Source organism: Gorilla gorilla, chromosome 18 (genome assembly GCF_029281585.2).
Source record: "Gorilla gorilla gorilla isolate KB3781 chromosome 18, NHGRI_mGorGor1-v2.1_pri, whole genome shotgun sequence".
Classification (NCBI taxonomy): Eukaryota; Metazoa; Chordata; class Mammalia; order Primates; family Hominidae; genus Gorilla; species Gorilla gorilla.
Window position 1 is genome coordinate 120,859,104 of NC_073242.2, and position 26,290 is coordinate 120,885,393.

The 26,290-nt window shown below is 57.6% G+C and overlaps 1 protein-coding gene across 34 annotated transcripts in view; it reads left to right on the top strand.

Annotated features, from left to right (window-relative positions):
- The window catches only part of LOC115931432 (decreased expression in renal and prostate cancer protein), a 407,507-nt gene that overhangs the window by 88,173 nt on the left and 293,044 nt on the right, over positions 1–26,290 (top strand). For 32 of the 34 annotated variants that reach the window (XR_010131404.1, XR_010131396.1, XR_010131402.1 and 29 more), the window contains one exon: positions 1–26,290. This exon is cut by the window's right edge and continues 116,675 nt beyond it. The exons of the other annotated variants lie outside the window; for them this stretch is intronic. The gene's annotated coding sequence lies outside the window, so the exon portion shown is untranslated. 34 annotated transcript variants of the gene reach the window in all.

Genomic DNA, 26,290 nt, shown 5'->3' on the forward strand with positions numbered 1-26,290 from the left:
ACATGGGGTCTCACTTTGTTAGCCAGGCTGGTGTCAAACTAATGGCCTCAAGTGACCCTTCCACCCCTGCCTCCCATCCTTGAGGTATGTGCCACCACAAGGGGCACTTGTTCAATTTTCTAAAGAAAAAATCTCTAAAGTAAGGCTGTGGGATGATGGCAGGAAGATAAAAGAAAAACAGAAGAATAAGTTAAAATGACTTATTCACACATATTCTTTTGACAGCAAGAAGAACTTTTAGTATATACATTCCTTACAAACAAACAAACGGCAGATAAACAATGTTGTATAGGAACTTCAACACACACTGTACAATATTCCCACTTTGCTGACATAAGTTATGGAAATTTCGTGGTTTACTTGAGTGTCGCTAAGAGTATTTTGCTTCTCTGATGATTTTTATCAACTTCCTCATCTGTTAACTTCTCTCCAAAGTATGTCATGTCACGACATACTGCCGCTGCACAAACACGGCCAGTGTCTTCCTATTAAACATGTAGAATGCTTTCCTAATTTCTCTTTTTACTCTCTGTCTTTGTGTTCTGCATTTTCCTTACTTTTATTGTCAGAAACTCCAGAAAGTCAATCGTACTAATTTATCACGATTTGCTTCATTAATTTATACTATGCTTATATGGAATTTTGCCCAACAGACCTCATTACAATTTGGGCCAGGGCCCAGGGTTAGGGATGTTTTAGGGTCAGGGCCAGGGCCCAGGGTTAGGGTTGTTTTAGGGTCAGGGCCAGGGCCCAGGGTTAGGGTTGTTTTAGGGTCGGGGAGAAGGGTTAGGTTTGTTTTAGGGTCGGGGCCCAGGGTTAGGGTTGTTTTAGTTTCGGGGCCCAGGGTCAGGCTTGTTTTAGTGTCAGTTCCTAGGGTTAGGGTTGTTTTATGGTCGCGGCCCAGGTTTAGGGTTGTTTTAGGGTCAGGGCCAAGGGTTAGGGTTGTTTTAGGGTCAGGGCCCAGGGTTAGGGTTGTTTTAGGGCCAGGGCCCAGGGTTAGGGTTGTTTTATGGTCAGGGCCAGGGTCCAGGGTTAGGGTTGTTTTAGGGTGAGGGCCAGGGCCCAGGTTTCAGGTTGTTTTAGGGTCAGGGCCAGGACCAAGGGTTAGGGATGTTTTAGGGTCAGGGCCAGGGCCGAAGTTTTGGGCTGTTTTAGGGTGAGGGCCAGGGCCCAGGGTTAGGGTTGTTTTAGGGTCAGGGCCAGGGCCCAGGTTTAGGGTTGATTTAGGCTCAGGGCCAGGGCCCAGGGTTAGGGTTGTTTTAGGGTCAGGGCCAGGGCCCAGGGTTAGGGTTGTTTTCGGGTCGGGGCCAGGGCCCATGGTTAGGCTTGTTTTGGGATCTGGGCCAGGGCCCAGTGTTAGCCTTGTTTTAGGGTCAGGGCCAGGGCGCAGGGTTAGGCTTGTTTTAGGGTCAGGGCCAGGGCCCAGGGTTAGGGTGGTTTTAGGGTCAGGGCCAGGGCCCAGGGTTAGGGTTGTTTTAGGGTCAGGGCCAGGGCCCAGGGTTACGGTTGTTTTAGGGTCAGTGCCTGGGACCAGGGTTAGGGTTGTTTTAAGGCCAGGGCCCAGGGTTAGGGTTGTTTTAGGGTCAGGGCCAGAGTCCAGGGTGAGGGTTGTTTTAGGGTCGAGGGCCAGGGCCCCGGGTTAGGGTTGTTTTAGGGTCAGGGCCAGGGCCCAGGGTTAGGGTTGTTTTAGGGTCAGGGCCAGGGCTCAGGGTTAGGGTTGTTTTAGGGTCAGGGCCAGGGCCCAGGGTTAGGGTTGTTTTAGGTTCAGGGCCAGGGCCCAGGTTTAGGCTTCTTTTACGGTCAGGGCCAGGGCCCAGGGTTAGGGTTGTTTTAGGGTCGGGGCCCTGGGTTAGGGTTGTTTTAGGGTCGGGGCCCAGGGTTAGGTTTGTTTTAGGGTCGGGGCCCAGGGTTAGTGTTGTTTTAGTGTTGGGGCCCAGGGTTAGGGTTGTTTTACGGTCCGGGCCCAGGGTTAGGCTTGTTTTAGGGTCAGGGCCCAGGGTTAGGGTTGTTTTACGGTCCGGGCCCAGGGTTAGGCTTGTTTTAGGGTCAGGGCCCAGGGTTAGGCTTGTTTTAGTGTCAGGGCCCAGGGTTATGTTTGTTTTAGGGTCAGGGCCCAGGGTTAGGCTTGTTTTATGGTCGGGGCCCAGGGTTAGGCTGGTTTTAGGGTCAGGGCCCAGGGTTAGGGTTGTTTTAGGGTCAGGGCCCAGGGTTAGGGTTGTTTTAGGGCCAGGGCCCAGGGTTAGGGTTGTTTTAGGGTGAGGGCCTGGGCCCAGGGTTAGGGTTGTTTTACGGTCGGGGCCAGGGCCCAGGGTTAGGGTTGTTTTCGGGTCGGGGCCAGGGCCCAGGGTTAGGCTTGTTTTACGGTCAGGGCCAGGGCCCAGGGTTAGGGTTGTTTTAGTGACAGAGTCAAGGCCCAGGGTTAGGGTTGTTTTAGGGTTAGGGCCAGCGTCCAGGGTTAGGGTTGTTTTAGGGTCAGGGCCAGGGCCCAGGGTTAGGGTTGTTTTAGGGTCAGGGTCAGGGCCCAGGGTTAGGGTTGTTTTAGGGTCAGGGCCAGGGCCCAGGGTTAGTGTTGCTTTAGGGTCAGTGCCTGGGCCCAGGGTTAGGGTTGTTTTAAGGCCAGGGCCCAGGGTTAGGGTTGTTTTAGGGTCAGGGCCAGAGTCCAGGGTGAGGGTTGTTTTTGGGTCGAGGGCCAGGGCCCCGGGTTAGGGTTGTTTTAGGGTCAGGGCCAGGGCCCAGGGTTAGGGTTGTTTTAGGGTCAGGGCCAGGGCCCAGGGTTAGGGTTGTTTTAGGGTCAGGGCCAGGGCCCAGGTTTAGGGTTGTTTTAGGGTCAGGGCCAGGGCCCAGGGTTAGGGTTGTTTTAGGTTCAGGGCCAGGGCCCAGGTTTAGGCTTCTTTTACGGTCAGGGCCAGGGCCCAGGGTTAGGGTTGTTTTAGGGTCGGGGCCCTGGGTTAGGGTTGTTTTAGGGTCGGGGCCCAGGGTTAGGTTTGTTTTAGGGTCGGGGCCCAGGGTTAGTGTTGTTTTAGTGTTGGGGCCCAGGGTTAGGGTTGTTTTACGGTCCGGGCCCAGGGTTAGGCTTGTTTTAGGGTCAGGGCCCAGGGTTAGGGTTGTTTTACGGTCCGGGCCCAGGGTTAGGCTTGTTTTAGGGCCAGGGCCCAGGGTTAGGGTTGTTTTAGGGTCAGGGCCAGGGCCCAGGGTTAGGGTTGTTTTAGGGTCGGGGCCAGGGTCCATGGTTAGGCTTATTTTAGGATCAGGGCCAGGGCCCAGGGTTAGCCTTGTTTTAGGGTCAGGGCCAGGGTGCAGGGTTAGCTTTGTTTTAGGGTCAAGGCCAGGGCCCAGGGTTAGGGTTGTTTTAGGGTCGGGCCTAGGGTTAGGGTTGTTTTAGGGTCGGGGTCCAGGTTTAGGTTTGTTTTAGGGCCGGGGCCCAGGGTTAGGGTTGTTTTAGGGTCGGGGCCCAGGGTTAGGCTTGTTTTAGGGTCAGTTTCCAGGGTTAGGCTTGTTTTATGGTCGGGGCCCAGGGTAAGGCTTTGTTTTAGGGTCAGGGCCAAGGGTTAGGGTGGTTTTAGGGTCAGGGCCCAGGGTTAGGGTTGTTTTAGGGCCAGGGCCCAGGGTTAGGGTTGTTTTAGGGTCAGGGCCAGGGTCCGGGGTTAGGGTTGTTTTAGGGTGAGGGCCAGGGTGCAGGGTTTGGGTTGTTTTAGGGTCAGGGCCAGGGCCCAGGTTTCGGGTTGTTTTAGGATCAGGGCCAGGGCCCAGGGATAGGTTTGTTTTAGGTTCAGGGCCAGCGCCCAGGGTTAGGGTTGTTTTAGGGTCAGGGCAAGGGCCCAGGCTTAGGGTTGTTCTAGGGTCAGGGCCAGGGCCCAGGGTTAGGGTTGTTTTAGGGTCAGGGCAAGGGCCCAGGGTTAGGGTTGTTTTAGGGTCAGGGCCAGGGCCTCGGGTTACAGTTGTTTTAGGGTCAGTGCCAGGGCCCAGGGTTAGGCTTGTTTTAGGATCAGGGCCAGGGCCCAGGGTTAGCCTTGTTTTAGGGTTAGGGCCAAGGCGCAGGGTTAGGCTTGTTTTAGGGTCAGGGCCAGGGCCCAGGGTTAGGGTTGTTTTAGGGTCAGAGTCAGGGCCCAGGGTTAGGGTTGTTTTAGGGTCAGGGCCAGGGCCCAGGGTTAGGGTTCTTTCAGGGTCAGGGCCAGGGCCCAGGGTTAGGGTTGTTTCAGGGTCAGGGCCAGGGCCCAGGGTTAGCGTTGTTTTAGGGTCAGGGCCATGGCCCAGGGTTAGGGGTGTTTTAGGGTCAGGGCCAGGGCCCAGGGTTAGGGGTGTTTTAGGGTCAGGGCCAGGGACCAGGGCTAGGCTTGTTTTAGGGTCAGGGCCAGTGCCCATGGGTAGGGTTGTTTTATTGTCAGGGCCAGGGCCAAGGGGTAGCGTTGTTTTAGGGTCAGGGCCAGGGTCCAGGGCGAGGGTTGTTTTAGGGTCAGGGCCAGGGCACAGGGGTAGGGCTGTTTTAGGGTGACGGCCAGGGCCCAGGTTTAGGGTTGTTTTAGGTTTGAGGGCCAGGGCCCAGGGTTAGGGTTGTTTTAGGGTCAGGGCCAGTGCCCAGGGTTAGGGTTGTTTTAGGGTCAGTGCCAGGTCCCAGGGTTAGGGTTGTTTTAGGGTCAGGGCCTGGGCCCAGGGTTAGGGTTGTTTTAGGGTCAGGGCCAGGGCCCAGGGTTAGGATTGTTTTAGGGTCAGGGTCAGGGCCCAGGTATAGGCTTCTTTTAGGGTCAGGGCCAGGGCCGAGGGTTAGGGTTGTTTTATGGTCGGGGCCCAGGGTTAGGCTTGTTTTAGGGTCAGTTCCCAGGGTTAGGCTTGTTTTATGGTCGGGGCCCAGGGTAAGGCTTTGTTTTAGGGTAAGGGCCAAGGGTTAGGGTGGTTTTAGGGTCAGGGCTCAGGTTTAGGGTTGTTTTAGGGCCAGGGCCCAGGGTTAGGGTTGTTTTAGGGTCATGGCCAGGGTCCAGGGTTAGGATTGTTTTAGGGTCAGGGCCAGGGCCCAGGTATAGGCTTCTTTTAGGGTCAGGGCCAGGGCCCAGGGTTAGGGATGTTTAGGGTCAGGGCCAGGGCCCAGGGTTAGGGTTGTTTTAGGGTCAGGGCCAAGGCCCAGGGGTAGGGTTGTTTTAGGGTCAGGGCCAGGGCCCCGGGTTACGGTTGTTTTAGGGGCAGGTCTAGGGCCCAGGGGTAGGGTTGTTTTATGGTCAGGGCCAGGGCCCAGAGGTAGGGTTGTTTTAGGGTCAGGGCCAGGGCCCCGTGTTACAGTTGTTTTAGGGTGAGGGCCAGGGCCCAAGGGTATTGTTGTCTTAGGGTCAGGAACAGGGCCGAGGGATGGGGTTGTTTTACGGTCAGGGCGAGGGCCCAGGGGTAGGGTTGTTTTAGGGTCAGGGCCAGGGCCCAGGGATAGGGTTGTTTTAGGGTCAGGGCCAGGGCCCAGGGGTAGGGTTGTCTTAGGGTCAGGGCCAGGGCCCAGGGTTAGGGTTGTTTTAGGGTCAGGGCCAGGGCCCAGGGTTCGGGTTGTTTTAGGGTCAGGGCCAGGGCCCAGGTTTAGGCTTGTTTTAGGGTCAGGGCCAGGGCCCAGGGTTAGGCTTGTTTTAGGGTCAGAGCCAGGGCCCATGTTTAGGCTTGTTTTAGGATCAGGTCCAGGACCCAGTGTTAGGGTTGTTTTAGGGTCAGGGCCAGGGCGCAGGGTTAGGCTTGTTTTAGGGTCAGGTCCAGGGCCCAGGTGTAGGGCTGTTTTAGGGTGACGAGCAGGGCCTAGAGTTAGGTTTGTTTTAGGGTCAGGGCCAGGGCCCAGGGTTATGGATGTTTCAGGGTCAGGGCCAGGTCCCAGGGTTAGGGTTCTTTCAGGGTCAGGGCCACGGCCCAGGGATAGTGTTGTGTTAGGGTCAGGGCCAGGGCCCAGGGTTAGGATTGTTTTAGGTTCAGGGCCAGGGCTCAGGGTTAGGGTTGTTTTAGGGTCAGGGCCAAGGTCCAGGATTAGGGTTGTTTTAGGGTCAGGGCCAGGGCCCAGGGTTAGGGTTGTTTTAGGGTCATGGCCAGGGCACAGGGTTAGGCTTGTTTTAGGGTTAGGGCCAGGACCCAGGGTTAGGCTTGTTTTAGGGTCAGGGCCAGGGTCCAGGGTTAGGCTTCTTTTAGGGTCAGGACCAGGGCCCAGGTTTAGGGATGTTTTATTGTCAGGGCCAGGGCCCAGGGTTTGGGTTTTTTTAGAGTCAGGGCCAGGGCCCAGGGTTAGGGTTGTTTTAGGGTCAGGGCCAGGGCCCCGGGTTACGGTTGTTTTAGGGTCACGGCCAGGGCCCAGGGTTAGGGTTGTTTTAGGGACAGGGGCACGGCCCAGGGCTAGGCTTGTTTTATTGTGAGGGCCAGGGCCCAGGGGCAGGGTTGTTTTAGGGTCAGGGCCTGGGCCCAGGGTTAGGGTTGTCTTAGTGTCAGGGCCAGGGCCCAGGGATAGGGTTGTGTTAGGGTCAGGGCCAGGGCCCAGGGTTAGGCTTCTTTTAGGGTCAGGGCCAGGGCCCATGGTTAGGGTTGTTTTAGGGTCAGGGCCAGGGCCCAGGTTTAGGGTTGTTTTAGGGTCAGGGCCAGGGCCCAGGGTTACGGTTGTTTTAGGGTCAGAGCCCAGGGTTAGCGTTGTTTTAGTTTCGGGGCCCAGGGTTAGGTTTGTTTTAGGGTCGGTGCCCAGGGTTAGGGTTGTTTTAGTGGCAGGGCCCAGGGTTAGGGTTGTTTTACGGTCCGGGACCAGGGGTAGGCTTGTTTTAGGGTTGGGGCCCAGGGTTAGGCTTGTTTTAGTGTCAGGGCCCAGGGTTAGGCTTGTTTTAGTGTCAGGGCCCAGCGTTGGGCTTGTTTTATGGTCGGGGCCGAGGGTTAGGCTTGTTTTAGGGTCAGGCCCGTTGTTAGGGTTGTTTTAGGGTCAGGGCCCAGGGTTAGGGTTGTTTTAGGGCCAGGACCCAGGGTTAGGGTTGTTTTAGGGTCAGGGCCAGGGCCCAGGGTTAGGATTGTCTTAGGGTCAGGGCCAGGGCCCAGGGTTAGCGTTGTTTTAGGCTCATAGCCCAGATTTAGCGTTGTTTTAGGGTCGGGGCCCAGGGTTAGGTTTGTTTTAGGGTCGGGGCCCAGGGTTAGGGTTGTTTTACTGTCCGTGACCAGGGGTAGGCTTGTTTTAGGGTTGGGGCCCAGGGTTAGGCTTGTTTTAGTGTCAGGGCCCAGGGTTAGGCTTGTTTTAGTGTCAGGGACCAGGGTTAGGCTTGTTTTATGGTCGGGGCCCAGGGTTAGGCTTGTTTTAGGGTCAGGCCCATGGTTAGGGTTGTTTTATGGTCAGGGCCCAGGGTTAGGGTTGTTTTAGGGTCAGGGCCAGGGCTCAGGGTTAGGGTTGTGTTAGAGTCAGGGCCAGGGCACAGGGTTACGGTTGTTTTAGGGTCAGGGCCAGGGCCCAGGGTTAGGCTTGTTTTAGAGTCAGGGCCAGGGCCCAGGGTTAGGGTTGTTTTAGGGTCAGGGCCAGGGCCCAGGGTTAGGGTTGTTTTAGGGTCAGGGCCAGGGCCCAGGGTTAGGGTTGTTTTAGGGTCAGGGCCCAGGGTTAGGTTTGTTTTAGTTTCGGGGCCCAGAGTTAGCGTTGTTTTACGGTCCGGGACCATAGGTAGGCTTTTTTTTGGGTTGGGGCCCAGGGTTAGGCTTGTTTTAGGGTTAGGCCCATGGTTAGGGTTGTTTTATGGTCAGGGCCCAGGGTTAGGGTTCTTTTAGGGTCAGGGCCACGGCCCAGGGATAGTGTTGTGTTAGGGTCAGGGCCAGGGCCCAGGATTAGGATTGTTTTAGGTTCAGGGCCAGGGCTCAGGGTTAGGGTTGTTTTAGGGTCAGGGCCAAGGTCCAGGATTAGGGTTGTTTTAGGGTCAGGGCCAGGGCCCAGGGTTAGGGTTGTTTTAGGGTCATGGCCAGGGCACAGGGTTAGGCTTGTTTTAGGGTTAAGGCCAGGACCCAGGGTTAGGCTTGTTTTAGGGTCAGGGCCAGGGTCCAGGGTTAGGCTTCTTTTAGGGTCAGGACCAGGGCCCAGGTTTAGGGATGTTTTATTGTCAGGGCCAGGGCCCAGGGTTCGGGTTTTTTTAGAGTCAGGGCCAGGGCCCAGGGTTAGGGTTGTTTTAGGGTCAGGGCCAGGGCCCCGGGTTACGGTTGTTTTAGGGTCACGTCCAGGGCCCAGGGTTAGGGTTGTTTTAGGGACAGGGGCACGGCCCAGGGCTAGGCTTGTTTTATTGTGAGGGCCAGGGCCCAGGAGCAGGGTTGTTTTAGGGTCAGGGCCTGGGCCCAGGGTTAGGGTTGTCTTAGGGTCAGGGCCAGGGCCAGGGATAGGGTTGTGTTAGGGTCAGGGCCAGGGCCCAGGGCTAGGCTTCTTTTAGGGTCAGGGCCAGGGCCCATGGTTAGGGTTGTTTTAGGGTCAGGGCCAAGGCCCAGGTTTAGGGTTGTTTTAGGGTCAGGGCCAGGGCCCAGGGTTAGGGTTGTTTTAGGGTCAGAGCCCAGGGTTAGCGTTGTTTTAGTTTCGGGGCCCAGGGTTAGGTTTGTTTTAGGGTCGGGGCCCAGGGTTAGGGTTGTTTTAGTGGCGGGGCCCAGGGTTAGGGTTGTTTTACGGTCCGGGACCAGGGGTAGGCTTGTTTTAGGGTTGGGGCCCAGTGTTAGGCTTGTTTTAGTGTCAGGGCCCAGGGTTAGGCTTGTTTTAGTGTCAGGGCCCAGGGTTAGGCTTGTTTTATGGTCGGGGCCGAGGCTTAGGCTTGTTTTAGGGTCAGGCCCTTTGTTAGGGTTGTTTTAGGGTCAGGGCCCAGGGTTAGGGTTGTTTTAGGGCCAGGACCCAGGGTTAGGGTTGTTTTAGGGTTAGGGCCACGGCCCAGGGTTAGGGTTGTTTTAGGGTGAGGGCCAGGGCCCAGGGTTCGGGTTCTTTTAGGGTCAGGCCCAGGGCCCAGGATTAGGGTTGTTTTAGGGTCAGGGCCAGGGCCCAGGGTTAGGGTTGTTTTAGGGTCAGGGCCAGGGCCCAGGGTTAGGGTTGTTTTAGGGTCAGGGCCAGGGCCCATGTTTAGGCTTGTTTTAGGATTAGGTCTAGGACCCAGGGTTAGGGTTGTTTTAGGGTCAGGGCCAAGGCCCAGTTTTAGGGTTATTTTAGGGTGAGGGCCAGGGCCCAGGGTTCGGGTTGTTTTAGGGTCAGGGCCAGGGCCCAGGGTTAGGGTTGTTTTAGGGTCAGGGCCAGGGCCCAGGGTTAGGGTTGTTTAAGGTCAGGTCCAGGGCCCAGGGTTAGGCTTGTTTTAGGGTCAGGGACAGGGCCCAGGGTTAGGGTTGTTTTAGGGACAGGGGCACGGCCCAGGGCTAGGCTTGTTTTATTGTGAGGGCCAGGGCCCTGGGGCCCGGTTGTTTTAGGGTCAGGGCCAGGGCCCAGGGTTAGGGTTGTTTTAGGGTCAGGGCCAGGTCCCAGGGTTAGGCTTGTTTTAGGGTCACGGCCAGGGCCCAGGGTTAGGGTTGTTTTAGGGTCAGGGCCAGGGCCCAGGGTTAGGGTTGTTTTAGGGTCAGAGCCAGGGCCCATGTTTAGGTTTGTTTTAGGATCAGGTCCAGGACCCAGGGTTAGGGTTGTTTTAGGGTCAGGGCCAAGGCCCAGGGTTAGGGTTGTTTTAGGGTGAGGGCCAGGGCCCAGGGTTCGGGTTGTTTTAGGGTCAGGGCCAGGGCCCAGGGTTAGGGTTGTTTTAGGGTCAGGGCCAGGGCCCAGGGTTAGGGTTGTTTTATGGTCAGGGCCATGGCCCATGGTTAGGGTTATTTTAGGGTCAGGGCCAGGGCCCAGGGTTAGGGTTGTTTTAGGGTCAGGGCCAGGGCCCAGGTTTAGGCTTGTTTTAGGGTCAGGGCCAGGACCCAGGGTTAGGCTTGTTTTAGGGTCAGAGCCAGGGCCCATGTTTAGGCTTGTTTTAGGATCAGGTCCAGGACCCAGGGTTAGGGTTGTTTTAGGGTCAGGGCCAGGGCACAGGGTTAGGCTTGTTTTAGGGTCAGGTCCAGGGCCCAGGTGTCGGGCTGTTTTAGGGTCACGAGCAGGGCCTAGAGTTAGGTTTGTTTTAGGGTCAGGGCCAGGGCCCAGGGTTATGGATGTTTCAGGGTCAGGGCCAGGTCCCAGGGTTAGGGTTCTTTCAGGGTCAGGGCCACGGCCCAGGGATAGTGTTGTGTTAGGGTCAGGGCCAGGGCCCAGGGTTAGGATTGTTTTAGGTTCAGGGCCAGGGCTCAGGGTTAGGGTTGTTTTAGGGTCAGGGCCAAGGTCCAGGATTAGGGTTGTTTTAGGGTCAGGGCCAGGGCCCAGGGTTAGGGTTGTTTTAGGGTCATGGCCAGGGCACAGGGTTAGGCTTGTTTTAGGGTTAAGGCCTGGACCCAGGGTTAGGCTTGTTTTAGGGTCAGGGCCAGGGTCCAGGGTTAGGCTTCTTTTAGGGTCAGGACCAGGGCCCAGGTTTAGGGATGTTTTATTGTCAGGGCCAGGGCCCAGGGTTCGGGTTTTTTTAGAGTCAGGGCCAGGGCCCAGGGTTAGGGTTGTTTTAGGGTCAGGGCCAGGGCCCCGGGTTACGGTTGTTTTAGGGTCACGTCCAGGGCCCAGGGTTAGGGTTGTTTTAGGGACAGGGGCACGGCCCAGGGCTAGGCTTGTTTTATTGTGAGGGCCAGGGCCCAGGGGCAGGGTTGTTTTAGGGTCAGGGCCTGGGCCCAGGGTTAGGGTTGTCTTAGGGTCAGGGCCAGGGCCCAGGGATAGGGTTGTGTTAGGGTCAGGGCCAGGGCCCAGGGTTAGGCTTCTTTTAGGGTCAGGGCCAGGGCCCATGGTTAGGGTTGTTTTAGGGTCAGGGCCAGGGCCCAGGTTTAGGGTTGTTTTAGGGTCAGGGCCGGGGCCCAGGGTTAGGGTTGTTTTAGGGTCAGAGCCCAGGGTTAGCGTTGTTTTAGTTTCGGGGCCCAGGGTTAGGTTTGTTTTAGGGTCGGGGCCCAGGGTTAGGGTTGTTTTAGTGGCGGGGCCCAGGGTTAGGGTTGTTTTACGGTCCGGGACCAGGGGTAGGCTTGTTTTAGGGTTGGGGCCCAGGGTTAGGCTTGTTTTAGTGTCAGGGCCCAGGGTTAGGCTTGTTTTAGTGTCAGGGCCCAGGGTTAGGCTTGTTTTATGGTCGGGGCCGAGGGTTAGGCTTGTTTTAGGGTCAGGCCTGTTGTTAGGGTTGTTTTAGGGTCAGGGCCCAGGGTTAGGGTTGTTTTAGGGCCAGGACCCAGGGTTAGGGTTGTTTTAGGGTCAGGGCCACGGCCCAGGGTTAGGGTTGTTTTAGGGTGAGGGCCAGGGCCCAGGGTTCGGGTTCTTTTAGGGTCAGGCCCAGGGCCCAGGGTTAGGGTTGTTTTAGGGTCAGGGCCACGGCCCAGGTTTAGGGTTGTTTTAGGGTCAGGGCCAGGGCCCAGGGTTAGGCTTGTTTTAGTGTCAGGGCCCAGGGTTAGGCTTGTTTTAGTGTCAGGGCCCAGGGTTAGGCTTGTTTTATGGTCGGGGCCGAGGGTTAGGCTTGTTTTAGGGTCAGGCCCATTGTTATGGTTGTTTTAGGGTCAGGGCCCAGGGTTAGGGTTGTTTTAGGGCCAGGACCCAGGGTTAGGGTTGTTTTAGGGTCAGGGCCACGGCCCAGGGTTAGGGTTGTTTTAGGGTGAGGGCCAGGGCCCAGGGTTCGGGTTCTTTTAGGGTCAGGGCCAGGGCCCAGGGTTAGGGTTGTTTTAGGGTCAGGGCCAGGGCCCAGGGTTAGGGTTGTTTTAGGGTCAGGGCCAGGGCCCAGGGTTAGACTTGTTTTAGGGTCAGAGCCAGGGCCCATGTTTAGTCTTGTTTTAGGATCAGGTCCAGGACCCAGGGTTAGGGTTGTTTTAGGGTCAGGGCCAGGGCCCAGGGTTAGGCTTGTTTTAGGGTCAGAGCCAGGGCCCATGTTTAGGCTTGTTTTAGGATCAGGTCCAGGACCCAGGGTTAGGGTTGTTTTAGGGTCAGGGCCAGGGCGCAGGGTTAGGGTTGTTTTAGGGTCAGGTCCAGGGCCCAGGTGTAGGGCTGTTTTAGAGTCACGAGCAGGGCCTAGAGTTAGGTTTGTTTTATGGTCAGGGCCAGGGCCCAGGGTTATGGATGTTTCAGGGTCAGGGCCAGGTCCCAGGGTTACGGTTCTTTCAGGGTCAGGGCCACGGCCCAGGGATAGTGTTGTGTTAGGGTCAGGGCCAGAGCCCAGAGTTAGGATTGTTTTAGGTTCAGGGCCAGGGCCAGGGCTCAGGGTTAGGGTTGTTTTAGGGTCAGGGCCAAGGTCCAGGATTAGGGTTGTTTTAGGGTCAGGGCCAGGGCCCAGGGTTAGGGTTGTTTTAGGGTCATGGCCATGGCACAGGGTTAGGCTTGTTTTAGGGTCAGGTCCAGGACCCAGGGTTAGGCTTGTTTTAGGGTCAGGGCCAGGGTCCAGGGTTAGGCTTCTTTTAGGGTCAGGACCAGGGCCCAGGTTTAGGGATGTTTTATTGTCAGGGCCAGGGCCCAGGGTTCGGGTTTTTTTAGAGTCAGGTCCAGGGCCCAGGGTTAGGGTTGTTTTAGGGTCAGGGCAAGGGCCCCGGGTTACGGTTGTTTTACGGTCAGGGCCAGGGCCCAGGGTTAGGGTTGTTTTAGGGTCAGGGCGAGGGCCCAGGGGTAGGGTTGTTTTAGGGTCAGGGCCAGGGCCCAGGGTTAGGGTTGTTTTAGGGTCAGGGCCCAGGGTTAGGGTTGTTGTAGGGTCAGGGCCCTGGGTTAGGCGTGTTTTAGGGCCAGGGCCCAGGGTTAGGGTTGTTTTAGGGTCAGGGCCAGGGCCCAGGGTTAGGGTTGTCTTAGGGTCAGGGCCAGGGCCCAGGGTTAGGGTTGTTTTAGGGTCAGGGCCAGGGCCCAGGTTTCGGGTTGTTTTAGGGTCAGGGCCAGGACCCAGGGTTAGGGTTGTTTTAGGGTCAGGGCCCAGGGTTAGGGTTGTTGTAGGGTCAGGGCCCTGGGTTAGGCGTGTTTTAGGGCCAGGGCCCAGGGTTAGGGTTGTTTTAGGGTCAGGGCCAGGGCCCAGGGTTAGGGTTGTCTTAGGGTCAGGGCCAGGGCCCAGGGTTCGGGTTGTTTTAGGGTCAGGGCCAGGGCCCAGGGTTAGGGTTGTTTTACGGTCCGGGACCAGGGGTAGGCTTGTTTTAGGATTGGGGCCCAGGGTTAGGCTTGTTTTAGTGTCTGGGCCCAGGGTTAGGCTTGTTTTAGTGTCAGGGCCCAGCGTTAGGCTTGTTTTATGGTCGGGGCCGAGGGTTAGGCTTTTTTTAGGGTCAGGCCCGTTGTTAGGGTTGTTTTAGGGTCAGGGCCCAGGGTTAGGGTTGTTTTAGGGCCAGGACCCAGGGTTAGGGTTGTTTTAGGGTCAGGGCCACGGCCCAGGGTTAGGGTTGTTTTAGGGTGAGGGCCAGGGCCCAGGGTTCGGGTTCTTTTAGGGTCAGGCCCAGGGCCCAGGGTTAGGGTTGTTTTAGGGTCAGGGCCAGGGCCCAGGGTTAGGGTTGTTTTAGGGTCAGGGCCAGGGCCCAGGGTTAGGGTTGTTTTAGGGTCAGGGCCAGGGCCCATGTTTAGGCTTGTTTTAGGATTAGGTCTAGGACCCAGGGTTAGGGTTGTTTTAGGGTCAGGGCCAAGGCCCAGTTTTAGGGTTATTTTAGGGTGAGGGCCAGGGCCCAGGGTTCGGGTTGTTTTAGGGTCAGGGCCAGGGCCCAGGGTTAGGGTTGTTTTAGGGTCAGGGCCAGGGCCCAGGGTTAGGGTTGTTTAAGGTCAGGTCCAGGGCCCAGGGTTAGGCTTGTTTTAGGGTCAGGGACAGGGCCCAGGGTTAGGGTTGTTTTAGGGACAGGGGCACGGCCCAGGGCTAGGCTTGTTTTATTGTGAGGGCCAGGGCCCTGGGGCAGGGTTGTTTTAGGGTCAGGGCCAGGGCCCAGGGTTAGGGTTGTTTTAGGGTCAGGGCCAGGTCCCAGGGTTAGGGTTGTTTTAGGGTCAGGGCCAGGGCCCAGGGTTAGGGTTGTTTTAGGGTCAGGGCCAGGGCCCAGGGTTAGGGTAGTTTTAGGGTCAGAGCCAGGGCCAATGTTTAGGTTTGTTTTAGGATCAGGTCCAGGACCCAGGGTTAGGGTTGTTTTAGGGTCAGGGCCAAGGCCCAGGGTTAGGGTTGTTTTAGGGTGAGGGCCAGGGCCCAGGGTTCGGGTTGTTTTAGGGTCAGGGCCAGGGCCCAGGGTTAGGCTTGTTTTAGGGTCAGGTCCAGGGCCCAGGTGTAGGGCTGTTTTAGGGTCACGAGCAGGGCCTAGAGTTAGGTTTGTTTTAGGGTCAGGGCCAGGGCCCAGGGTTATGGATGTTTCAGGGTCAGGGCCAGGTCCCAGGGTTAGGGTTCTTTCAGGGTCAGGGCCACGGCCCAGGTTTAGGGATGTTTTATTGTCAGGGCCAGGGCCCAGGGTTCGGGTTTTTTTAGAGTCAGGGCCAGGGCCCAGGGTTAGGGTTGTTTTAGGGTCAGGGCCAGGGCCCCGGGTTACGGTTGTTTTAGGGTCACGTCCAGGGCCCAGGGTTAGGGTTGTTTTAGGGACAGGGGCACGGCCCAGGGCTAGGCTTGTTTTATTGTGAGGGCCAGGGCCCAGGGGCAGGGTTGTTTTAGGGTCAGGGCCTGGGCCCAGGGTTAGGGTTGTCTTAGGGTCAGGGCCAGGGCCCAGGGATAGGGTTGTGTTAGGGTCAGGGCCAGGGCCCAGGGTTAGGCTTCTTTTAGGGTCAGGGCCAGGGCCCATGGTTAGGGTTGTTTTAGGGTCAGGGCCAGGGCCCAGGTTTAGGGTTGTTTTAGGGTCAGGGCCGGGGCCCAGGGTTAGGGTTGTTTTAGGGTCAGAGCCCAGGGTTAGCGTTGTTTTAGTTTCGGGGCCCAGGGTTAGGTTTGTTTTAGGGTCGGGGCCCAGGGTTAGGGTTGTTTTAGTGGCGGGGCCCAGGGTTAGGGTTGTTTTACGGTCCGGGACCAGGGGTAGGCTTGTTTTAGGGTCAGGGCCCAGGGTTAGGGTTGTTTTAGGGCCAGGACCCAGGGTTAGGGTTGTTTTAGGGTCAGGGCCACGGCCCAGGGTTAGGGTTGTTTTAGGGTGAGGGCCAGGGCCCAGGGTTCGGGTTCTTTTAGGGTCAGGCCCAGGGCCCAGGGTTAGGGTTGTTTTAGGGTCAGGGCCACGGCCCAGGTTTAGGGTTGTTTTAGGGTCAGGGCCAGGGCCCAGGGTTAGGCTTGTTTTAGTGTCAGGGCCCAGGGTTAGGCTTGTTTTAGTGTCAGGGCCCAGGGTTAGGCTTGTTTTATGGTCGGGGCCGAGGGTTAGGCTTGTTTTAGGGTCAGGCCCATTGTTATGGTTGTTTTAGGGTCAGGGCCCAGGGTTAGGGTTGTTTTAGGGCCAGGACCCAGGGTTAGGGTTGTTTTAGGGTCAGGGCCACGGCCCAGGGTTAGGGTTGTTTTAGGGTGAGGGCCAGGGCCCAGGGTTCGGGTTCTTTTAGGGTCAGGGCCAGGGCCCAGGGTTAGGGTTGTTTTAGGGTCAGGGCCAGGGCCCAGGGTTAGGGTTGTTTTAGGGTCAGGGCCAGGGCCCAGGGTTAGACTTGTTTTAGGGTCAGAGCCAGGGCCCATGTTTAGTCTTGTTTTAGGATCAGGTCCAGGACCCAGGGTTAGGGTTGTTTTAGGGTCAGGGCCAGGGCCCAGGGTTAGGCTTGTTTTAGGGTCAGAGCCAGGGCCCATGTTTAGGCTTGTTTTAGGATCAGGTCCAGGACCCAGGGTTAGGGTTGTTTTAGGGTCAGGGCCAGGGCGCAGGGTTAGGGTTGTTTTAGGGTCAGGTCCAGGGCCCAGGTGTAGGGCTGTTTTAGAGTCACGAGCAGGGCCTAGAGTTAGGTTTGTTTTATGGTCAGGGCCAGGGCCCAGGGTTATGGATGATTCAGGGTCAGGGCCAGGTCCCAGGGTTACGGTTCTTTCAGGGTCAGGGCCACGGCCCAGGGATAGTCTTGTGTTAGGGTCAGGGCCAGAGCCCAGAGTTAGGATTGTTTTAGGTTCAGGGCCAGGGCCAGGGCTCAGGGTTAGGGTTGTTTTAGGGTCAGGGCCAAGGTCCAGGATTAGGGTTGTTTTAGGGTCAGGGCCAGGGCCCAGGTTTAGGGTTGTTTTAGGGTCATGGCCATGGCACAGGGTTAGGCTTGTTTTAGGGTCAGGTCCAGGACCCAGGGTTAGGCTTGTTTTAGGGTCAGGGCCAGGGTCCAGGGTTAGGCTTCTTTTAGGGTCAGGACCAGGGCCCAGGTTTAGGGATGTTTTATTGTCAGGGCCAGGGCCCAGGGTTAGGGTTTTTTTAGAGTCAGGTCCAGGGCCCAGGGTTAGGGTTGTTTTAGGGTCAGGGCCAGGGCCCCGGGTTACGGTTGTTTTACGGTCAGGGCCAGGGCCCAGGGTTAGGGTTGTTTTAGGGTCAGGGCGAGGGCCCAGGGGTAGGGTTGTTTTAGGGTCAGGGCCAGGGCCCAGGGTTAGGGTTGTTTTAGGGTCAGGGCCAGGGCCCAGGGTTCGGGTTGTTTTAGGGTCAGGGCCAGGACCCAGGGTTAGGGTTGTTTTAGGGTCAGGGCCCAGGGTTAGGGTTGTTGTAGGGTCAGGGCCCTGGGTTAGGCGTGTTTTAGGGCCAGGGCCCAGGGTGAGGGTTGTTTTAGGGTCAGGGCCAGGGCCCAGGGTTAGGGTTGTCTTAGGGTCAGGGCCAGGGCCCAGGGTTAGGGTTGTTTTAGGGTCAGGGCCAGGGCCCAGGGTTATGGATGTTTCTGGGTCAGGGCCAGGTCCCAGGGTTAGGGTTCTTTCAGGGTCAGGGCCACGGCCCAGGGATAGTGTTGTGTTAGGGTCAGGGCCAGGGCCCAGGGTTAGGATTGTTTTAGGTTCAGGGCCAGGGCTCAGGGTTAGGGTTGTTTTAGGGTCAGGGCCAAGGTCCAGGATTAGGGTTGTTTTAGGGTCAGGGCCAGGGCCCAGGGTTAGGGTTGTTTTAGGGTCATGGCCAGGGCACAGGGTTAGGCTTGTTTTAGGGTTAGGGCCAGGACCCAGGGTTAGGCTTGTTTTAGGGTCAGGGCCAGGGTCCAGGGTTAGGCTTCTTTTAGGGTCAGGACCAGGTCCCAGGTTTAGGGATGTTTTATTGTCAGGGCCAGGGCCCAGGGTTCGGGTTTTTTTAGAGTCAGGGCCAGGGCCCAGGGTTAGGGTTGTTTTAGGGTCGGGGCCAGGGCCCCGGGTTACGGTTGTTTTAGGGTCACGGCCAGGGCCCAGGGTTAGGGTTGTTTTAGGGACAGAGGCACGGCCCAGGGCTAGGCTTGTTTTATTGTGAGGGCCAGGGCCCAGGGGCAGGGTTGTTTTAGGGTCAGGGCCTGGGCCCAGGGTTAGGGTTGTCTTAGGGTCAGGGCCAGGGCCCAGGGATAGGGTTGTGTTAGGGTCAGGGCCAGGGCCCAGGGTTAGGCTTCTTTTAGGGTCAGGGCCAGGGCCCATGGTTAGGGTTGTTTTTGGGTCAGGGCCAGGGCCCAGGTTTAGGGTTGTTTTAGGGTCAGGGCCAGGGCCCAGGGTTAGGGTTGTTTTAGGGTCAGAGCCCAGGGTTAGCGTTGTTTTAGTTTCGGGGCCCAGGGTTAGGTTTGTTTTAGGGTCGGGGCCCAGGGTTAGGGTTGTTTTAGTGGCGGGGCCCAGGGTTAGGGTTGTTTTACGGTCCGGGACCAGGGGTAGGCTTGTTTTAGGGTTGGGGCCCAGGGTTAGGCTTGTTTTAGTGTTAGGGCCCTGGGTTAGGCTTGTTTTAGTGTCAGGGCCCAGCGTTGGGCTTGTTTTATGGTCGGGGCCGAGGGTTAGGCTTGTTTTAGGGTCAGGCCCGTTGTTAGGGTTGTTTTAGGGTCAGGGCCCAGGGTTAGGGTTGTTTTAGGGCCAGGACCCAGGGTTAGGGTTGTTTTAGGGTCAGGGCCACGGCCCAGGGTTAGGATTGTCTTAGGGTCAGGGCCAGGGCCCAGGGTTAGCGTTGTTTTAGGCTCATAGCCCAGATTTAGCGTTGTTTTAGGGTCGGGGCCCAGGGTTAGGTTTGTTTTAGGGTCGGGGCCCAGGGTTAGGGTTGTTTTACTGTCCGTGACCAGGGGTAGGCTTGTTTTAGGGTTGGGGCCCAGGGTTAGGCTTGTTTTAGTGTCAGGGCCCAGGGTTAGGCTTGTTTTAGTGTCAGGGACCAGGGTTAGGCTTGTTTTATGGTCGGGGCCCAGGGTTAGGCTTGTTTTAGGGTCAGGCCCATGGTTAGGGTTGTTTTATGTTTAGGGCCCAGGGTTAGGGTTGTTTTAGGGTCAGGGCCAGGGCTCAGGGTTAGGGTTGTGTTAGAGTCAGGGCCAGGGCACAGGGTTAGGGTTGTGTTAGGGTCAGGGCCAGGGCCCAGGGTTAGGCTTGTTTTAGAGTCAGGGCCAGGGCCCAGGGTTAGGGTTGTTTTAGGGTTAGGGCCAGGGCCCAGGGTTAGGGTTGTTTTAGGGTCAGGGCCAGGGCCCAGGGTTAGGGTTGTTTTAGGGTCAGGGCCAGGGCCCAGGGTTAGGCTTGTTTTAGGGTCAGGGCCACGGCCCAGGGTTAGGGTTGTTTTAGGGTCAGGGCCCAGGGTTAGGGTTGTTTTAGGGTCAGGGCCAGGGCGCAGTGTTAGGGTTATTTTAGGGTCAGGGCCAGGGCCCAGGTTTAGGCTTGTTTTAGGGTCAGGGCCAGGGCCCAGCGTTAGGCTTGTTTTAGGGTCAGAGCCAGGGCCCATGTTTATGCTTGTTTTAGGATTAGGTCCAGGACCCAGGGTTAGGGTTGTTTTAGGGTCAGGGCCAAGGCCCAGTTTTAGGGTTGTTTTAGGGTGAGGGCCAGGGCCCAGGGTTCGGGTTGTTTTAGGGTCAGGGCCAGGGCCCAGGGTTAGGGTTTTTTTAGGGTCAGGGCCAGGGCCCAGGGTTAGGGTTGTTTTAGGGTCAGGGCCAGGGCCCAGGGTTAGGCTTGTTTTAGGGTCAGGGACAGGGCCCAGGGTTAGGGTTGTTTTAGGGTCAGGGCCAGGGCCCAGGGTTAGGGTTGTTTTAGGGTCATGGCCAGGGCACAGGGTTAGGCTTGTTTTAGGGTTAAGGCCAGGACCCAGGGTTAGGCTTGTTTTAGGGTCAGGGCGAGGGTCCAGGGTTAGGCTTCTTCTAGGGTCAGGACCAGGGCCCAGGTTTAGGGATGTTTTATTGTCAGGGCCAGGGCCCAGGGTTCGGGTTTTTTTAGAGTCAGGGCCAGGGCCCAGGGTTAGGGTTGTTTTAGGGTCAGGGCCAGGGCCCCGGGTTACGGTTGTTTTAGGGTCACGTCCAGGGCCCAGGGTTAGGGTTGTTTTAGGGACAGGGGCACGGCCCAGGGCTAGGCTTGTTTTATTGTGAGGGCCAGGGCCCAGGGGCAGGGTTGTTTTAGGGTCAGGGCCTGGGCCCAGGGTTAGGGTTGTCTTAGGGTCAGGCCTAGGGCCCAGGGTTAGGCTTGTTTTAGGGTCAGGTCCCAGGGTTAGGGTTGTTGTAGGGTCAAGGCCAGGGCCCAGGGTTAGGGTTGTTTTAGGGTCAGGGCCAGGGCCCAGGGTTAGGGTTGTTTTAGGGTCAGGGCCAGGGCCCAGGGTTAGGGTTGTTTTGGGTCAGGGCCAGGGCCCAGGGTTAGGCTTGTTTTAGGGTCAGGGCCAGGGCCCATGGTTAGGATTGTTTTAGGGTCAGGGCCAGGGCCCATGTTTAGGCTTGTTTTAGGATCAGGTCCAGGACCCAGGGTTAGGGTTGTTTTAGGGTCAGGGCCAGGGCTCAGGGTTAGGCTTGTTTTAGCGTCAGGGACAGGGCCCAGGCTTAGGGTTGTTTTAGGGTCAGGGCCAGGGCCCAGGTTTAGGGTTGTTTTAGGGTCAGGGCCAGGGCCCAGGGTTAGGGATGTTTTAGGTTCAGGGCCAGGGCCCAGGGTTAGGGTTGTTTTAGGGTCAGGGCCAGGGCCCAGGGTTAGGGTTGTTTTAGGGTCAGGGCCAGGGCCCAGGGTTCGGGTTGTTTTAGGGTCAGGGCCAGGGCCCAGGTTTAGGCTTGTTTTAGGGTCAGGGCCAGGGCCCAGGGTTAGGCTTGTTTTAGGGTCAGAGCCAGGGCCCATGTTTAGGCTTGTTTTAGGATCAGGTCCAGGACCCAGGGTTAGGGTTGTTTTAGGGTCAGGGCCAGGGCGCAGGGTTAGGCTTGTTTTAGGGTCAGGTCCAGGGCCCAGGTGTAGGGCTGTTTTAGGGTCACGAGCAGGGCCTAGAGTTAGGTTTGTTTTAGGGTCAGGGCCAGGGCCCAGGGTTATGGATGTTTCAGGGTCAGGGCCAGGTCCCAGGGTTAGGGTTCTTTCAGGGTCAGGGCCACGGCCCAGGGATAGTGTTGTGTTAGGGTCAGGGCCAGGGCCCAGGGTTAGGATTGTTTTAGGTTCAGGGCCAGGGCTCAGGGTTAGGGTTGTTTTAGGGTCAGGGCCAAGGTCCAGGATTAGGGTTGTTTTAGGGTCAGGGCCAGGGCCCAGGGTTAGGGTTGTTTTAGGGTCATGGCCAGGGCACAGGGTTAGGCTTGTTTTAGGGTTAGGGCCAGGGCCCAGGGTTAGGCTTGTTTTAGTGTCAGGGCCCAGGGTTAGGCTTGTTTTAGTGTCAGGGCCCAGGGTTAGGCTTGTTTTATGGTCGGGGCCGAGGGTTAGGCTTGTTTTAGGGTCAGGCCCATTGTTATGGTTGTTTTAGGGTCAGGGCCCAGGGTTAGGGTTGTTTTAGGGCCAGGACCCAGGGTTAGGGTTGTTTTAGGGTCAGGGCCACGGCCCAGGGTTAGGGTTGTTTTAGGGTGAGGGCCAGGGCCCAGGGTTCGGGTTCTTTTAGGGTCAGGGCCAGGGCCCAGGGTTAGGGTTGTTTTAGGGTCAGGGCCAGGGCCCAGGGTTAGGGTTGTTTTAGGGTCAGGGCCAGGGCCCAGGGTTAGACTTGTTTTAGGGTCAGAGCCAGGGCCCATGTTTAGTCTTGTTTTAGGATCAGGTCCAGGACCCAGGGTTAGGGTTGTATTAGGGTCAGAGCCAGGGCCCAGGGTTAGGCTTGTTTTAGGGTCAGGGCCAGGGCCCAGGGTTAGGGTTGTTTTAGGGTCAGGGCCAGGGCCCAGGGTTAGGGTTGTTTTAGGGTCAGGGGCAGGTCCCAGGTTCAGGGTTGTTTTAGGGTCATGGCCAGGGCACCTGGTTGGGTTTGTTTTAGTGTCAGGGCCAGGGCGCAGGGTTAGGCTTGTTTTATGGTCGGGGCCCAGGGTTAGGCTTGTTTTAGGGTCAGGCCCATGGTTAGGGTTGTTTTAGGGTCAGGGCCCAGGGTTAGGGTTGTTTTAGGGCCAGAACCCAGGGTTAGGGTTGTTTTAGGGTCAGGGCCAGGGCCCAGGATTAGGGTTGTTTTAGGGTCAGGGCCAGGGCCCAGGATTCGGGTTGTTTTAGGGTCAGGGCCAGGGCCCAGGGTTAGGGTTGCTTTAGGGTCAGGGCCAGGGTCCAGGGTTAGGGTTGTTTTAGGGTCAGGGCCAGGACCCAGGGTTAGGGTTGTTTTAGGGTCAGGGCCAGGGCCCAGGGTTAGGGTTGTTTTAGGGTCAGGGCCAGGGCCCAAGGTTAGGCTTGTTTTAGGGTCAGGGCCAGGGCCCATGTTTAGGCTTGTTTTAGGATCAGGTCCAGGACCCAGGGTTAGGGTTGTTTTAGGGTCAGGGCCAGGGCGCAGGGTTAGGCTTGTTTTAGGGTCAGGGACAGGGCCCAGGCTTAGGGTTGTTTTAGGGTCAGGGCCAGGTTCCAGGTTTAGGATTGTTTTAGGGTCAGGGCCAGGGCCCAGGTTTAGGGATGTTTTAGGGTCAGGGCCAGGGCCCAGGGTTAGGGTTGTTTTAGGGTCAGGGCCAGGGCCCAGGGTTAGGGTTCTTTCAGGTTCAGGGCCAGGGCCCAGGGTAAGGGTTGTTTTAGGGTCAGGGCCCAGGGTTAGGGTTGTTTTAGGGTCATTGCCAGGGCCCAGGGTTAGGGTTGTTATAGGGTCAGGGCCAGGGCCCAGGGTAAGGGTTGTTTTAGGGTCGGGGCCCAGGGTTAGGGTTGTTTTAGTGTCGGGGCCCAGGGTTAGGTTTGTTTTAGGGTCAGGGCCCAGGGTTAGGGTTGTTTTATTGTCAGGGCCCAGGGTTAGGCTTGTTTTAGGGTCAGTTCCCAGGATTAGGCTTGTCTTATCATCGGGGCCCAGGGTTAGGCTTGTTTTAGGGTCAGGGCTAGTGCCCAGGGTTCGGGTTGTTTTAGGGTCAGGGCCAGGGCCAAGGTGTAGCGTTGTTTTAATGTCAGGGCCAGGGTCCAGGTGTAGGGTTGTTTTAGGGTCAGGGCCAGGGCCCAGGTGTGGGGCTGTTTTAGGGTCACGGGCAGTGCCCAGAGTTAGGGTTGTTTTAGGGTCGATGGCCAGGGCCCTGTGTTAGGGTCGTTTTAGGGTCAGGGCCAGTGCCCAGGGTTAGGGTTGTTTTAGGGTCAGGGCCAGGGCCCAGGGTTAGGGTTGTTTTAGGGTCAGGGCCAGGGCCCATGGTTACGGTTGTTTTAGGGTCAGGGCCAGGGCCCATGTGTAGGGTTGTTTTAGGTTCACGGGCAGGTCCCAGAGTTAGGGTTGTTTTAGGGTCGAGGGCCAGGGCCCTGGGTTAGGGTCGTTTTAGGGTCAGGGCCAGTGCCCAGGGTTATGGTTGTTTTAGGGTCAGGGCCACGGCCCAGGGTTAGGGTTGTCTTAGGGTCAGGGCCAGGGCCCAGTGTTAGGGTTGTCTTAGGGTCAGGGCCAGGGCCCAGGGTTAGGCTTCTTTTAGGGTCAGGGCCAGGGCCCATGGTTAGGGTTGTTTTAGGGTCAGGGCCAGGGCCCATGGTTAGGGTTGTTTTAGGGTCGGGGCCCAGGGTTAGGCTTGTTTTAGGGTCAGGCCCATGGTTAGGGTTGTTTTATGGTCAGGGCCCAGGGTTAGGGTTGTTTTAGGGTCAGGGCCAGGGCTCAGGGTTAGGGTTGTGTTAGAGTCAGGGCCAGGGCACAGGGTTAGGGTTGTTTTAGGGTCAGGGCCAGGGCCCAGGGTTAGGCTTGTTTTAGAGTCAGGGCCAGGGCCCAGGGTTAGGGTTGTTTTAGGGTCAGGGCCAGGGCCCAGGGTTAGGGTTGTTTTAGGGTCAGGGCCAGGGCCCAGGGTTAGGGTTGATTTAGGGTCAGGGCCAGGGCCCAGGGTTAGGGGTTGTTTTAGGGTCGGGGCCCAGGGTTAGGTTTGTTTTAGGGTCGGGGCCCAGGGTTAAGGTTGTTTTACGGTCCGGGACCAGAGGTAGGCTTTTTTAGGGTTGGGGCCCAGGGTTAGGCTTGTTTTAGGGTTAGGCCCATGGTTAGGGTTGTTTTATGGTCAGGGCCCAGTGTTAGGGTTGTTTTAGGGTCAGGGACAGGGCCCAGGGTTAGGGTTGTTTTAGGGTCAGGGCCAGGGCCCCGGGTTACGGTTGTTTTAGGGTCACGTCCAGGGCCCAGGGTTAGGGTTGTTTTAGGGACAGGGGCACGGCCCAGGGCTAGGCTTGTTTTATTGTGAGGGCCAGGGCCCAGGGGCACGGTTGTTTTAGGGTCAGGGCCTGGGCCCAGGGTTAGGGTTGTCTTAGGGTCAGGGCCAGGGCCCAGGGTTAGGCTTGTTTTAGGGTCAGGTCCCAGGGTTAGGGTTGTTGTAGGGTCAAGGCCAGGGCCCAGGGTTAGGGTTGTTTTAGGGTCAGGGCCAGGGCCCAGGGTTAGGGTTGTTTTAGGGTCAGTGCCAGGGCCCAGGGTTAGGGTTGTTTTGGGTCAGGGCCAGGGCCCAGGGTTAGGCTTGTTTTAGGGTCAGGGCCAGGGCCCATGGTTAGGATTGTTTTAGGGTCAGGGCCAGGGCCCATGTTTAGGCTTGTTTTAGGATCAGGTCCAGGACCCAGGGTTAGGGTTGTTTTAGGGTCAGGGCCAGGGCGCAGGGTTAGGCTTGTTTTAGCGTCAGGGACAGGGCCCAGGCTTAGGGTTGTTTTAGGGTCAGGGCCAGGGCCCAGGTTTAGGGTTGTTTTAGGGTCAGGGCCAGGGCCCAGGGTTAGGGATGTTTTAGGTTCAGGGCCAGGGCCCAGGGTTAGGGTTGTTTTAGGGTCAGGGCCAGGGCCCAGGGTTAGGGTTGTTTTAGGGTCAGGGCCAGGGCCCAGGGTTCGGGTTGTTTTAGGGTCAGGGCCAGGGCCCAGGTTTTGGCTTGTTTTAGGGTCAGGGCCAGGGCCCAGGGTTAGGCTTGTTTTAGGGTCAGAGCCAGGGCCCATGTTTAGGCTTGTTTTAGGATCAGGTCCAGGACCCAGGGTTAGGGTTGTTTTAGGGTCAGGGCCAGGGCGCAGGGTTAGGCTTGTTTTAGGGTCAGGTCCAGGGCCCAGGTGTAGGGCTGTTTTAGGGTCACGAGCAGGGCCTAGAGTTAGGTTTGTTTTAGGGTCAGGGCCAGGGCCCAGGGTTATGGATGTTTCAGGGTCAGGGCCAGGTCCCAGGGTTAGGGTTCTTTCAGGGTCAGGGCCACGGCCCAGGGATAGTGTTGTGTTAGGGTCAGGGCCAGGGCCCAGGGTTAGGATTGTTTTAGGTTCAGGGCAAGGGCTCAGGGTTAGGGTTGTTTTAGGGTCAGGGCCAAGGTCCAGGATTAGGGTTGTTTTAGGGTCAGGGCCAGGGCCCAGGGTTAGGGTTGTTTTAGGGTCATGGCCAGGGCACAGGGTTAGGCTTGTTTTAGGGTTAGGGCCAGGACCCAGGGTTAGGCTTGTTTTAGGGTCAGGGCCAGGGTCCAGGGTTAGGCTTCTTTTAGGGTCAGGACCAGGGCCCAGGTTTAGGGATGTTTTATTGTCAGAGCCAGGGCCCAGGGTTCGGGTTTTTTTAGAGTCAGGGCCAGGGCCCAGGGTTAGGGTTGTTTTAGGGTCAGGGCCAGGGCCCCGGGTTACGGTTGTTTTAGGGTCACGGCCAGGGCCCAGGGTTAGGGTTGTTTTAGGGACAGAGGCACGGCCCAAGGCTAGGCTTGTTTTATTGTGAGGGCCAGGGCCCAGGGGCAGGGTTGTTTTAGGGTCAGGGCCTGGGCCCAGGGTTAGGGTTGTCTTAGGGTCAGGGCCAGGGCCCAGGGATAGGGTTGTGTTAGGGTCAGGGCCAGGGCCCAGGGTTAGGCTTCTTTTAGGGTCAGGGCCAGGGCCCATGGTTAGGGTTGTTTTAGGGTCAGGGCCAGGGCCCAGGTTTAGGGTTGTTTTAGGGTCAGGGCCAGGGCCCAGGGTTAGGGTTGTTTTAGGGTCAGAGCCCAGGGTTAGCGTTGTTTTAGTTTCGGGGCCCAGGGTTAGGTTTGTTTTAGGGTCGGGGCCCAGGGTTAGGGTTGTTTTAGTGGCGGGGCCCAGGGTTAGGGTTGTTTTACGGTCCGGGACCAGGGGTAGGCTTGTTTTAGGGTTGGGGCCCAGGGTTAGGCTTGTTTTAGTGTCAGGGCCCAGGGTTAGGCTTGTTTTAGTGTCAGGGCCCAGCGTTGGGCTTGTTTTCTGGTCGGGGCCGAGGGTTAGGCTTGTTTTAGGGTCAGGCCCGTTGTTAGGGTTGTTTTAGGGTCAGGGCCCAGGGTTAGGGTTGTTTTAGGGCCAGGACCCAGGGTTAGGGTTGTTTTAGGGTCAGGGCCAGGGCCCAGGGTTAGGGTTGTTTTAGGGTCAGGGCCCAGGGTTAGGTTTGTTTTAGTGTCGGGGCCCACAGTTAGCGTTGTTTTACGGTCCGGGACCAGAGGTGGGCTTTTTTTAGGGTTGGGGCCCAGGGTTAGGCTTGTTTTAGGGTTAGGCCCATGGTTAGGGTTGTTTTATGGTCAGGGCCCAGGGTTAGGGTTCTTTTAGGGTCAGGGCCACGGCCCAGGGATAGTGTTGTGTTAGGGTCAGGGCCAGGGCCCAGGATTAGGATTGTTTTAGGTTCAGGGCCAGGGCTCAGGGTTAGGGTTGTTTTAGGGTCAGGGCCAAGGTCCAGGATTAGGGTTGTTTTAGGGTCAGGGCCAGGGCCCAGGGTTAGGGTTGTTTTAGGGTCATGGCCAGGGCACAGGGTTAGGCTTGTTTTAGGGTTAAGGCCAGGACCCAGGGTTAGGCTTGTTTTAGGGTCAGGGCCAGGGTCCAGGGTTAGGCTTCTTTTAGGGTCAGGACCAGGGCCCAGGGTTAGGGATGTTTTATTGTCAGGGCCAGGGCCCAGGGTTCGGGTTTTTTTAGAGTCAGGGCCAGGGTCCAGGGTTAGGGTTGTTTTAGGGTCAGGGCCAGGGCCCCGGGTTACGGTTGTTTTAGGGTCACGTCCAGGGCCCAGGGTTAGGGTTGTTTTA